Here is a 13,921-nt window from a genome sequence, read left to right on the forward strand (position 1 = left end):
TCTTACTTAAATCAACAACACCAAAAATAGCACCATAAGGGGGAGGAGGATGTAAGGGTGGGGGTGAGAGTTGGGTGGGTGGGTGGGGGGGGGGGGGGTATCAGCACGAAGGTATCAGCAGAGTAACAGTGATGAGTGTCAGGTTATAATGCCTGCTTCGTACATCAGCATGAATATGATTGGATGTTTACTAGCTGCGCATCACTGAATGAGCTAATGATCGTGAAGCATATATGAGACAACTGATGCCGATTGGCCAATACAACTCTGCCTGGACCAATGCTGTGCTTCGCCTGCAGCCCTGTCTCCTGCTTCTATGTACAACTAAACTGCAGCAGCAAATATAATTATTAGGAAGAGTATGTTTTCATTAGGACATAATGTTGATTCATGTATTTGGCAAGTTGCTAATACATTGATACTAAACAGATTAGTAAATGTTGGACCAATCAGATTGCTGCTTCTGTCTGTTGTGTGGTTGTGTAACAACTTTAGTCATGAAGTACTTCCTGGTCTAAATATGCGATTAATCAAATTCTCACCCTCAGATTCAAACCATTACACTGTTAAATGTACTAATAAGGTCATGTGGTTAATAACTGACTCCATTTGCTGTTATTTTCTTCATGCTGCATTCAAAGAAAGAAAACACACAGAGGAAAAAAGGATTGGCTTTGCTCGTGATGCTTCTGGTTCATGTCCAGTTTAACATTTTAGTTAAAACAGTCCCAAAGTAATTTTTTAAATTCTTATTATATATTTTTTTTTTACCAAAATCAGACAAATCACATTTGGCTAACTGAACAAATTCCTCAGTGTTTTTATTGTGTGTGAGTCATGTTGATGGAAACAGGATTTCATCTGGACATCGCTCATGCAAGTCCCGGCTTGTCTGACTGACCGCCTCACTTTAGACTCTCAGATGTCAGTGTGTTTATGTGTGTGTGTGTGTGTGTGTGTGTCAGAGGCATCTTTGTACATGTGGCTGCACATGTGTGTACAGGTATTACATATGTATTTACTATATATTTAGATGTGTGTGTTGTTTTTCCTGTGTTTGTACGTGTGGGTGACACCGGTGGACATGCTTCAGCGTCAGCGCACGCATTTCGCCGGGCTGCTGGTGCTGGTGAAAACGACAAGAGTTTCAGGTTTCAGCGTGTTCCCGTGCACGCAGCACAGCCCTGCGCTTTTAATTTAGTATCTCCGTCCACAGCTCATTTACAGCTTAGGTGACAAACGGAAGTATTTGGTTAGTGGTGGAAGTACACTAACTTTCCCAAGACTGTGTATAAATACACAGGCTTAAAATGGAAACGCAAACTTGGGGAGCTGTAAATAAAAAGAAATGTAATAGGTGGGTGAACTTTGGCGACACGGGAGTTTTCAGAAGAGCAAAGCAGGTGAAAAACAAAAAGCATCAGCAGCATATTTTCCTCCTGTAGTTTGATCATCAGTGATGTTTGCTGTTCATGCCATGGCCTCTGTATTCAGGGCATTTGAATGAATGAGTGAGCAAGTTCAGTTTAATGTTTATGAAATCAACCTAACAGGAAACACTGACTCAACATGGGGATTGAAGCTGTGGCTTTTTAGTACTTTATCACAACAGTGAAGTGATGAGAAAAAGAGGAGAACAGTAACTGCAGTCTGTCGTCGTTGCAGAGCCTCAGGATTAATCTGGAAACTCAGTATCACGTCTACAGAACATTTCCTACTCTTACTGTTTTATTCAGTCTTTTAACATCTGGATCATTTGGTTCACCGGAGCTGGACTGATTTTCTTGTTGTACTCTTTCAATCATTTGGACGTTTTGGCCGTAGCAGCAGGGTTGAAAACAAATCTGAGTCACTTCCTTGTAACTTAACGTCTGTTATTTGCTGTAATTGATCTTCCTTGGTGTTTCTTGTTAAGAATGAAGAATGAAATGAAGCTTAATTTTTGTTGTGTTCACGTTTCCAAGTGTAATAGAACTACTGGTTCTCGGACGTCAACACACTTCTCCTCATACCCATAAACCCTTGTGTTCTAAGGTCATTTCCTGCAGTTGGTTAAAAATTGAAAACTCACTTCCAACAAATTTCCCATTGCATTTTCAGGCATCATTTAACTGGTATTATTTGAGTTAGCGTGTTCTCACCTGGCAAAACAAGCCAAAAATTAAAGCTGCTCTGACCAATGTTTTTAATAACACAAAGAGATCAAATGACTATGAGTAATGTGAAAGAATTACCACCTGACTTTGCAGCTTCCCTCACCTCTGTGGAGGCATTTTATCATCTTTTAGCTCATCATTTGGGTTTTATGCCGCATAAAACTGCAACATGACTGTTTTTGTTCTCACTGCTCTCACGAGTGAGCTGATGAACATAGTGGAGCATTTAGCAGCTAAACAGGCAGATGTTTCCCTTAAGGGTTAGTGGAGACTTGACCACGGATTGGCTGAATATGAACTTTACATTCACCGGGGAACCAGAAACACTGTCTGCTAAACAAATGATAAATGGACCGCACTTATATTCCACTCTTATGAACAACTCAAATCGCTTTCCGGTGGAAGAGACATTCGCTCATCTACACACACATTCATTCTGTGTTTTTCCCTACACACAACGCTTTTTTTTACCAATTCAGACACAGATACAGACACACTGTGACACCACCGACCTTCCCGGTTATTTGGCCGACCTGCTCTACCCCCCCGGGACACAGCCGCACATCGCCGGCAACTGTTTGGTAAACAGTGCACCATGACAACTTTATAAGGAGATGTATCAAAACTGTGTTTACAGTTTGTTGCACCGCCATCGAGCGGTCAAACAAAACCAGTTAATGCAGCTTTAAGGAGGTTCACTCCATAATGAGCTGCAGGTATGAACACACTGATGAAGTGTTGTTCAACAGAACAGGAATCCCTCAACCAGATCAAATCCTCAGAGTGGCTCAGAGTACACAGACTGCTGCAGAGAAAGTTAAACCACTTCAAAGATCTAGGGAGACAGAAAAAAAATACAGTGACATTACATTAGATTTAATGCAATGACATAAAGTTGTAAATTTGATTATGCAGACGCACGTGCAATCTGCAGACTTCACATCCTCCACAGCTCTGACAGGGAGAATAAACCATCTTTCTGTGGATATCTTTTGCAGGTGCAGTCAGTGTCGGGGACGCGCCCCGACTGCGCGCGCTCCGGCTCCACACGGAACCGCCCACTTCTCCAGCTTGTTTAAGTGCTCGCCTCCTTCACTTCAATGAGCGCTATTGTTGAAAGAGTGTGTGCGCCCCTGAACGCCGGCGGACCTCGGTCTCTTACTCTGACAGACTGAGCGGAGCGGAGCGCGCTGCAGTGATACACCTTTGCGTTTGAACTGTGTGTGGACGGTAACTCCGCTGCGGTACAACAAGACGGGTTTTGTTTTTTTCTTTAACAGTTTCGGGTTTTGCATCGAGAGACACGCGGATAAAGTGGATAAAAAAGTTTGGGTAGAAGCAGCTCGAGCGCATTCCGGCGAACTTTGGATTACTTTGCCAAGGTAAGTTCCTCCTGCGCCTCTGCCTCTCACTGTTATTGTGATTTTAAAAACTGGCAGTGTGTGTTTTTCTGTGCACAGTGCGAATGACTGAACAGCACAACAACTCCTTCTCCTCCTCAGTGGAGATTAATGCGATCTTATCACCTTTCAGATGACAGAGCCCGCTCATGTATGAGCTCTTTTAGACGCTGTGATATCGATTAGAGGCACACAGCTAATCAGTTATTCTGTAAACTTTGACGCTCTCAGAGGCTCTGATAATTGATCCAGCCTCAGCTCCCCGTTGCGCCCTTCACCCAGCCCGGTTCACACGTGAAAGCTTCTCTTGTGGATCCACTGACTTTGTCAGCGCGTCCACGCATTCCTCTCCCCGGCGCACGGGTCACTATCTCGGGTCAGGATCTGCCGGCCGGAGGAGCCGAGAGAGGGACGCAGGGACAGGAGAGACGCTGTGGAGGAGGAGGAGGAGGAGGAGGAGTGTTTCCTGCACAGATATGTGGAAACTGGATTAGCTCTTATCGCTGTCGTTGCTCCACACCGTGTTTGTGGCGAATGTATCTGATTCGAGGTCGTTATCTGCCCCTCCACGGTCTCTCTCCCTCCTGGCTGTTTGTTGTCACCCCGGGTGGGAGACTTTAATCTGTGCGAGCCCCACAGACAGATCACCTTATTCCCGTTGGGACATACTCTGTGGGTTAAGAGGGATACATTTATGGGGTTTTGCTGTGGCGTCGATTCATGTGTTTTTATTTGCATTATGAAATAGATCTTATTAATTGTCTGTCGCATTGAATTCTGTTCCAGCTGCTGCTTGTCTTGTACCTGTATATCGCAGCAAATGAAATTCTCTTGGGTTTTGGACTGAGAATCTGACCAAACAAGCAAGTTGTTGCTTTGAGCATTAAAAGAGAAAACAAAATCATCTTCAGGTCGCATACATTTAACTTTCTAAAAGGCTGCACGTCATGGTGAAACATTACATGAGCAACAGGTTAGGTAGGAGTTTGTAATGCATGGTTGAGTTGTTCAGAGAGGAGCTGCAACAATTAGTCAACTGGTTGATTAGTTGTTTGAGTAACAATGTTAAACATCAGGTGCCTACAGCTTCTCCAAGGTGAACATTCTTTGCACTTTGAAAAACTTTTACATCACTGTAAATGAAAGTGAAGTTTAACTTTTGGACCAGAGAATACAGTATAAGAAAACAAAATCATCTTTAACATCATATTAAATGTAAAAAGAAAGAAAAAAAACGTATCTTAGTGATATAGACTTAATGAAGCTGCACTTCATGCTGATATATTGGTAATATAAACAAGTAGGAGTGAGTTGTTCAGAGAGACCAGGGTCTGCCGTCTCTAATCTCGGTCTTCACTGTCAGAGAGCTCTACGAGGAGTTTGGGTATAACAGAGTTTTTTCCAAATCAGTTCTGGTTGGTGAGTGGGCAGGAAAACAAACCCAGCGTGGAGTATGAGTATGGGAAAAGCAAAGAAAGGTGGAGAAAGAGGGATGGACCGGAGTACGTACGGGAGAGCAAAGCAAACATTCCTGACTCGGTGTCTCAGCAATTTAATTAAGGTTTCTGTGAGATGCTGCAGCGAGCACCTCGAGGTGAAGGCTTAACCCCGACTCCCCCCCGTTTCCAGCTTGGACTAATCCCAAGGGTCAGCTAATAAGTGTTCAGGTCATGCCACCATGACAACTAAATAGAGGGGACCCCAAAGGAAAGCTCCCCCAATCAGGGAGTTAATAACCCCATGAAGGAAGTTAAGAGGTACAAGGTGAAGAGGATTGAGACATGGATTGGATAGTGTGTGTGTGTGTGTGTGTGTGTGTGTGTGTGTGTGTGTGTGTTAGAGAGAGAGAGGATAAAATTTCAGTTGTTATCAACCGCACCAACTAAAAGCCCCTCCTCTTTAGTGGGATTTAAGTGTGCCCTGTGGTGCTCTGATGACACACACACACACACACACACACACACACACACACACACACACACACACACACACACACACACACACACACACACACACACACACACACCCTCCAGGTCAGATTTCGGTCACTGTACCACTTCCTGTATATATTTTTATAAGGAAATAAAAATGACAAAAACTGCCTGTTCTCATTTTCAGACACTTGTTGTCTCGACTGTCGCGTCCACAGTGTTTGACATGTGCAGGCGTGACATTTTTTACCACTGCGGAGCGGCTCGTTTCCAGCCTCACCCTCCTGCTCCCTTGTTCTCGTCTCTGTTTGATCTGTTTTCCATCTTGCTTTTCTGCTGCCTTAATATTTTCTCTGGATTTCTCTTTAATGTGGAACAGAGTGTCACACTCACTCAAATCCTTGTGATACCCAAACCCGTCACCAGACAGCACAGTGATACCGGACGCCTTCGTTACATTCAGTGATACTTAAACGTTATTTGATATCCTCTTACAATATCTGTGCATTGCTACTACAGTATGGTTGAGGTTAAAGAAAGATCATGTGTGTATTTATTTCAAATAAACTATGGTTAGACAACTAAAACACTTGGTTAGGGTTAGAGAAAAATTGTGGTCATGGTTTTAAAAAAGAAAATGTGATGGTTAGTTAAAACCTCCACACCTCTACTTCTGCTCCACTGAAGGGCACACTGCTTCGTTAATTGTGTTGCAGATTTGGTCCCTTGTCTTTCAGGTGTGTTTGCACAAATCTTTTGCAAATTCCACAAAATTTGGCAAAAGAAAAGGCAAATTTCAACGTACTTCCATAAGCTGCAATGAAACTATCTGGTAACCACTATTAATATGGAATTAATGGTATTTAGTTTAGTTTTCTGTGGCATATTTGAAGAAGTAGAGGCATGTAGCAGTGAATGGCATCGATATGTGAGTGGTGCATCTGTGCAGGTGTAACATGGTGAAGTGGGTCCATTAACAACATTTAAAGTCAGTATGTGTCAGATTTGAACATTTCTTACTTTAGCACCCTCCAGTGGTAGCATCAAGAATGACACTGTGGCAGAGAGTATCAAATGCCGCTACACATCGCGATATCTCTCCCTCAGCTCGACTGGAAATCACTTTTCTTTTTTTTCCTGATGTTTCCTACATTTAGCTCCAAAGCACAAAATTCAAGTGCACATTAAAAAAGAGGCGGGAGAAATCTCCCTCCTCTCGCTGTTCTGCAGATGTGTACATGGGGTGGCCTGAGCAGCTTGTCGGCTCATTTGGGAACGCTTAAGGAAGCGGGGACCACGCAGATGGAGCGGACGTCCAGCATCAAGCCTCTGACTGCTGATAAATCATTCTGCTCAGCTCAGTCATTATTCTGCTCAGGGCTGATTTCCCTCTCGTGAACAGGCGTACCTGGAGCTCTGCAGACATACTGAAACCATTTACAGTAACAAGCTGTTTTGATCATCTGTGCTGATGATAGTTCGTTCCCCTAGTTTGCTCCACTTTTGCTCAGGCATTTGAATAATACATTTTTCCAAACTTTCCAGACCTATTCATCTAAATCAAGTAACCTTCGATGTGTCTAGGCGTAACTATGATCACTTCCATTACTGATTTAATCTCATGAGTAAAATAAATGTCAATCACAGTTATCTAGACCCCAAGGTGACATCTGTGATTTGCTTGTTTTGTCTGATGTGCAGAGAGAAGAACCAGAACTCGATAAAGTCACTGCAGTTATTAATTAGTGGCTATCGAAACCTAATCAAAGCAGTAGAGGTGTCAAGTTATTGATTGACCACCAGTGCCTCAATATTTTATCAGACACTACAGTTTCAAGTTACTGGTAATGGACACTCCTCTGCACTGCAGCACCACGTGTAAACATTCGAATCTTGCCTAATGCAACAAACTTGCTGAATATACGTGTATTTAAAAAGATGGCATTTGGGATATTGCTAAACTTGGTGTCTCGTTTTCAGCGACATGAAAAGGCTCACGTTACATCCTTACAAGCTTCCCTGACACCACAGGAATGCTACACTCAAACCCACAACGGGCTGAGACTTAACATGCTTACCCAGGGGGGAACCTCAACCCCCACCTCCTCCCCCTTCCACCCCCCCAGGGAGGGTTTAGGGGTTGCTACTCCTTTACTAACCCATGAAGCGTGTCTCTAAGTACCCCCCCCCCCCTTCATCCTCACAGTGTGTTGTATAAACACGGTGGTTCAGTAGGAAGGTAAAGAGCGTGACACATATAGACTCCTCATAACATTCCACTTTGGTACCAGGAGACACCAGGAGGGAAAGATGCCTCCTTACGGCAGATCTGTGGTCAGGTTTCCATTTACAGAAATACGAAGCTGAGATTGTAACAACGATCGACCTTCTGATAACCTGATACCGGCAGTCTCCTCTCTCAGTTCGTATCCCTTAATGAAGAATCTCACATCTTGGACATAATATATATTTAGACTCGTTGTGGCGTGTTGGATTTATCTTTACAAATTTGTTCCCGACTGAAATATCTCAATTGATTGATCACCATGAAATTTTGCTCATTCTTGATCCCCAGAAGATGAATCCCACTGACTTCTGTGATCCAGGGGTCACCGTGAGCTTGACGTTTTTGGTTCAGAGGGAAATATCGTCACAACTATTAACTGGATTGGCATGAAGGTTACTACACATATTCAACATCCCAAGAGGATTTATTCTAATGAGTTTGGAGATCCTCTGACTTTTCCTCTAGCATCACCAGCAAATCAAAGTCGTCACTTATTCAGTGAAATGTCTCGACAGCTACTCGGGGGATTGGCACCAAAGTTTGCTCACGTGTTCGTGGTCCTCAGAGGGTAAATCAGCTGGGTAGCTAGCATTAGCTATGCTAGCAACAGGCTAAACAAAGTAGAATTCACACTCTGTTCAGTGGATTCCTGTGGCTTCACCCATCACTAGAGATGACACCTACAACGAACTAAACTGACAGTAAGTGTGTCGTCTTTTCTCAATCTTGTGAATGTGTAGATTCACGACAACATGGCCACAGCTAGAAGGTCAGCTGGAATCACAACAGTCCAGGAAATTTTTAGACCTTTTACATATTAATTAATGGAATTAATTCAATATATTGGACAGCCCAGCTTCCAACAAAGTCTTTGAGGGGCTCAAAAAAGACTGGAGAAGAGTTTAAAGGCTCTCATTCTGTCAAAGACGGCTTTGTTGAATTTAATCTACCAGACCTCATGCCTGATGTCATTCATTTGGAAACATTATTGGCATTTTTTGAATCTGAGGTCTCAAGTCTTCCCGAAATCTGCCCCCGAATAAAACATCAAATCTTCTGATTAAAGATAAAAAATCTGTGTCTATAGTCAGAAAGAAACGTCCTTTAACAAACTGAGTGTTGAACACGACCCTGTATATACAGAAAGCTGTCATATTCAGACTTGACACCTAATTTTAAGATAACGCATCTCTCCCCCTTCATCCTCTGACAGTAGTTATACCTGAGGGGAGGTGTGTGTGTGTGTGTGTGTGTGTGTGTGTGTGTGTAGATTAGGGAACCCCACCTTCCAGCCCCCTTTTTCTGAGCCCTCACTCACCTCTTTTTTTCCCCGAGGGCACATAGTCTAGCAGTCTACACATACATCCTTTTATCCCCATTCAACAGCCCTCATTCCCCTATACACACACACACACACACACACACACACACAGGTTGGAAGTAGACAGTGGCTTAGGGGCTGCAGGGCCTCAAATCACTTCAAAGCACTGAAGTCTGGACGTGTGACGCTCTGAACAACTCCAAGCCACAACAGGTGAAGAGAGATGCCATTTGACAAACAGGAGGTAGCTGGCAGTGTTGGTTACCACGGACGTGTGCGCTGAAGTTCGCGCCTGTGTGTAGCACATTGTATGCGTCAGGACGCGTGAGAGATCACTGAGCCGTAGTTGCCTCAGGTGTGAGTTCAGGGGAATGGGTCTTGTGCTCATGTGTGTCTGCATTCAGGTGCACATGTAGTATCATGTTCCCTTCTTCTCTCATTGTGTTGTAGAGTTGACATTCAAATTCTGCTTTTGTCCAACTGCAAGTCTGCGTTTGCCTTTCAAGTCTGACATGCATGAGGTTTTTTTTATTATTACCTTCAGCACTTAAAAATGTATTTTTGCAGTAATATTAATGCAGATATACATATATAAAGAGTCCATATATATTTTATTTAATATTTCAATATGTAGCTAGGACCTGTTTCACATAGAAATCGTTAAAATTGTGTTGAAACAACAAACTTCACTTTACAAACAAGTCTAGCCCAGTATTAATCTAGATGTCTAGACATGTTTTGACCCGTAAATCAGTCGGTGTTCACTTGAAACATTAACCACAGTTTGATGGGTATATATGGTTTAATCACTGGTTTGACGTTGGCATCGAGGAAAAAGAAGAGTAATGAGCAGATTTAAATGTTTTGATAGTAGCTGTAAAATGGATAACAGTTGTGGGAGTGAACATAGAAAACAAGCAAAACGTATCAGACTGAGTAACTATGGGAAGAATGTGGAATGAACCAACGCTGAGGGGAAACATTAAGTGTGGGGGGGGCTGCTGTTCATTTGTTTTCACATGAAACTATTGATTTTAATGAGCTAAGAGACTGTCACCACATCAGAGAACTAATCTGAGGACTAATTAAATATAACTAATCTAATTACTCTATATCATAATTGCCTAATTAACCTCCATGGAATTATGCTCAAAGCAAAATTAATCTGTGTGTCTCGGCAGAATATCTGGTTCCAGAAACTTAGTGATATAAGGGCTACCTGCAGGGCTAGACAACTATTATAGCCAGTGGGCTAACTGCTAAGACATTAGCAAGCTGGGGACATGCCAGAGTAGTGACTCACAGTAGCTCTCAAAGGTTTTAGTTTTTTTTGTTTCCTCTGTTGTGAGCCGCTTATTTCCCCCTCAGCATTTTGTTTTCACGATTGTAACTTTCAGCAAAGAGTTACTGAAAGAAATTTAAGCTCTCCAAGCTAGCAAGGCGGCTAACTGTCAGTTGAATGGTTCCCATGATATATTCAAAGGACCCCCCCTGTATTTTAACTGGCACGGCTTTCTATTGGTGAACAGAACACAGTTGTGCAACAGAAATTTTGTGCAGATTTCCTTCATCTCCGTGAGAGAATCTAGTGCGATTTCATTGGAATGAATTTACAGATTTACAGGCTGGTGTGACTGGGCCTTAAACACTCCAGCGCTTTATAATCCTTTCTCGATTTATCTCATCGCTGATATGTTTGTGATTAATTACAGTCGGACTTTTAAAGATCGTGGACGTCTGTACTGAACTGTGGGCTGCTTCATTGGTTAAAGATCTGGTTAGAGGTGTTTGGTTTTTGTAGTCATTCTTAGTTTAATGGTGTGTACGTCTAGCAATTAATTGAAATATCTGGTAGGAGTAAATTAAGACTGGAGGGATATCAGTGGAAGGATGGGATTATTCCACTGTTGGTTTCTCAAAATAAAAAGATCTAGGATCCAGAAAACTGCAGCTGCTGCTTCACCACAGACAAATTAAATGAATATTAATTAGTGTAGAGGTCAGAGAATGAAATTAATTTAAATTATGGTTTGCAGATTATTATCTTCATTTCTTGATGAGACACAATGTGCAAAGGAACCAAAAGCACTACAGTACAAGTGTATCAGCGACAGCTAAATCACAGCTTTGACTGCAGGTGTGGCACTACGCTTCAACTACCTCAACAAATTCAACAAGGAAAACCGCAATTAACTTTATTTATAGTTTGGCCACAAGTCAAACGCACAACAGGTATTATCACTCTATTGTGAAATAACAGCCTCAAGTCTATTTCCTGGATGTTTTTTTGTGTGTGTTTGTGTGTATCCTCAGTCTTGCCATACCCAGTTGTATTGTTACACTCTGCAACCTGTTATTTAACTGACACGGTGTTTATAATCTCACTCCTGCAAGAGGATGAGTGACATGCACACTCACTAATCCACACTAATTTAGAGAGACACATTTCTATGTGTCAAGAAAAAGCAAACTTTAATACAATACTGTCCATGCTGTACACTTGCACACATTCATTCCTGCATAGACAGTTTCTCCTCTCTCTGTCACTAACACACACACACACACACACACACACACACAACCAGAGTCGTCCTTGGAGGCTTCGCTGCAGCTGGCAGGGGATTAAGACGTCAGGAGTCAAAGGGGGGACCAGTCAGACTACAGACCGCGACAAGAAACTGACGAAGCAGAAAAAACACAGGCCAAAAGAGAGACATGCAGATATTCTGCTGAATAGGAGTCAAAGATACAATCCAAATGAAATACAAAAAAAAAAAATCAACCCCAGAGGGGCAAGCACATCGCAGGCGAGTGCGTTCTGCGGTTCACCGTGTTTCCACTTGGCTCAAGGCCGACTGTCTGATGATACTTGAATACTTGGCCAAAGACAGACAAACAGATCCAACCATGCACGCAGGGGCTTGTGCAAGATTCACAACTGTTACTCACTTGTTTATCGTAATGAGAGCAGGTTCAGGTCACGTCTTCAACAGTCGACTTGGCTTTCCACATCACAGATCTTGCAAGGTGTGTGGCATTTTGAAAGTAGACTTGAGGTCAGCTCCAGCAAATAACTGCCAAGACATTATGATTAATGTAGATGAAGATTTAATGCAGTTAAAGTATCTATAATAAAAAACATTTTATTACATATTGTTGGATGTATTTGTTTCCATGTCATTAAGAAAAAGCAGAGTCTGACAACTGTTGCATATTTTGCTGTGACACACAAAACATATCTGTGATATATTTCCTGAGCCTGACAACATCTGTCTCCACTGCTGCAACAACAAGCCCACTGATGGAAGTCTTAAAAACATCCAGTAAATCATGGGGGGAAAAAAGACCAAAGGGACAGAGTCAATGATCCATATAATACAAAGTATTAGAATAAAACTATCATGGAAGTGGGAGTGTTTCTGTGAATTAAACAGCTTTGTCTCGTACTGCAGTGAAAAAAAGGCAAAGCTATGTATTTTATAGTTTCTGGGTGACATTGCAGTGTTTTCTTTGACGTAGAAAGAAAACAGGAACACAAATATTAAAATGTGCCGAAAGCTGAGAATAATTATACAGAGCAACAATATCCACAAGAACACTCTGTCAGCTTTAAACAGTTGTGAATGTTTATAATGAACACTGTAAAGTTGTTTTGAGTAGACGAGGCACAGATTATTTCCTCATTGTTCCCACATGGCATGTCAGCGGAGTTGGAGAGCTTTTTAGGAATAAGACAAACAGCTTTTAGTGCGGTCACGTTCTTTGCATAATGCTAAAAAGTGCAAAAGAAACAAATCCGCTTTATCTGTTGACAAGAACGTCGTTACAACTTATCAACACTCCCTCCAGCTTCATAACTAGCTGTTGGTCTGAGTCAGTGCTGTCTCAGATAAAACATCAGTCTGCCCACTGAACCCAGCGTAGCAAACTGCGGCTGTGGGCGAGCCTGCGGTATCTTTAATTTGGACATCTTGTTCACAAATGAGAGGCGAAAGCCACTTCAAAGAGATGGCAAGCGGATCAAGAGTTAGGCACCAGCAGCTTCAGTGCACACTGGCAGCAAGAGGAGTGAATAATGGAAGTATGTGTTTGTGTGCATGTGTATCACTGGGTGTTTATTTAAAAAAAGAAAAAAGCAACAAACACAGATAGCATCCACTAAAGTTAATGACAACAAATCAGAAAGATTCAATTTGGGAAAGTATGAAGCGAGAAGGTATAAAAGGTGACATTTTCAAACTGAAATAATACACAGCTTGGTCAGTTAGCAAGAAGTTCAGCAACAAACTTCATTCATTTACTCACCAAGAGCCGTCTCCAGAGGTGGAAAGCAACAGCAACGTTAGCTTTTGTCTCCATTGCATCTTTCCTTCTACTGAAGTTAGCGCGCTAACAAGCTAGCCCCTCCAATCTGCCCTGAGGAAGTAGCGCTGCTCAGAGGGGGTATTATAACCTTTTGTCTTGTAAACGCAACAATGGTCAAAGCTGTTGTCAAGGGACAGTCTCCACCACCGGCTCCCAGCAAGAAACAACATTTGGCAACAGAGAAAACTTACAAATAGCTACATGGGATGCTATATTGCACACTTTGCTTACTCCTTGCTAACAAGCAACTAGCTGTACACATGCTGCTGTGAAAATAAACAGTAAAACTTGTTAGGTAAGAAATGGGCTGCCTGTGATTAATAAGGCCACAGTTTTATTATGATCTTGGACTGAGATACAGTACGTATGTATTCTTGAGTCATTGGCTGTCGAACACAACGTTGTGTGAATATTGTGTCTCTTCTGCTAATTATTGTGAGTTTATTCATTTTAGGGTGCAC

The 13,921-nt window shown here is 42.3% G+C and overlaps 1 protein-coding gene across 1 annotated transcript in view; it reads left to right on the forward strand.

Annotated features, from left to right (window-relative positions):
* Positions 1-3,275: 3,275 nt before the first annotated feature.
* LOC130166722 (vasorin-like) overlaps positions 3,276-13,921 on the forward strand; it is a 30,715-nt gene continuing 20,069 nt past the window's right edge. The window contains exon 1 of the mRNA XM_056372451.1: positions 3,276-3,538. The gene's annotated coding sequence lies outside the window, so the exon portion shown is untranslated. The remainder of the gene's footprint in view (positions 3,539-13,921) is intronic.

This window comes from Seriola aureovittata, chromosome 3 (genome assembly GCF_021018895.1).
Source record: "Seriola aureovittata isolate HTS-2021-v1 ecotype China chromosome 3, ASM2101889v1, whole genome shotgun sequence".
Classification (NCBI taxonomy): domain Eukaryota; kingdom Metazoa; phylum Chordata; class Actinopteri; order Carangiformes; family Carangidae; genus Seriola; species Seriola aureovittata.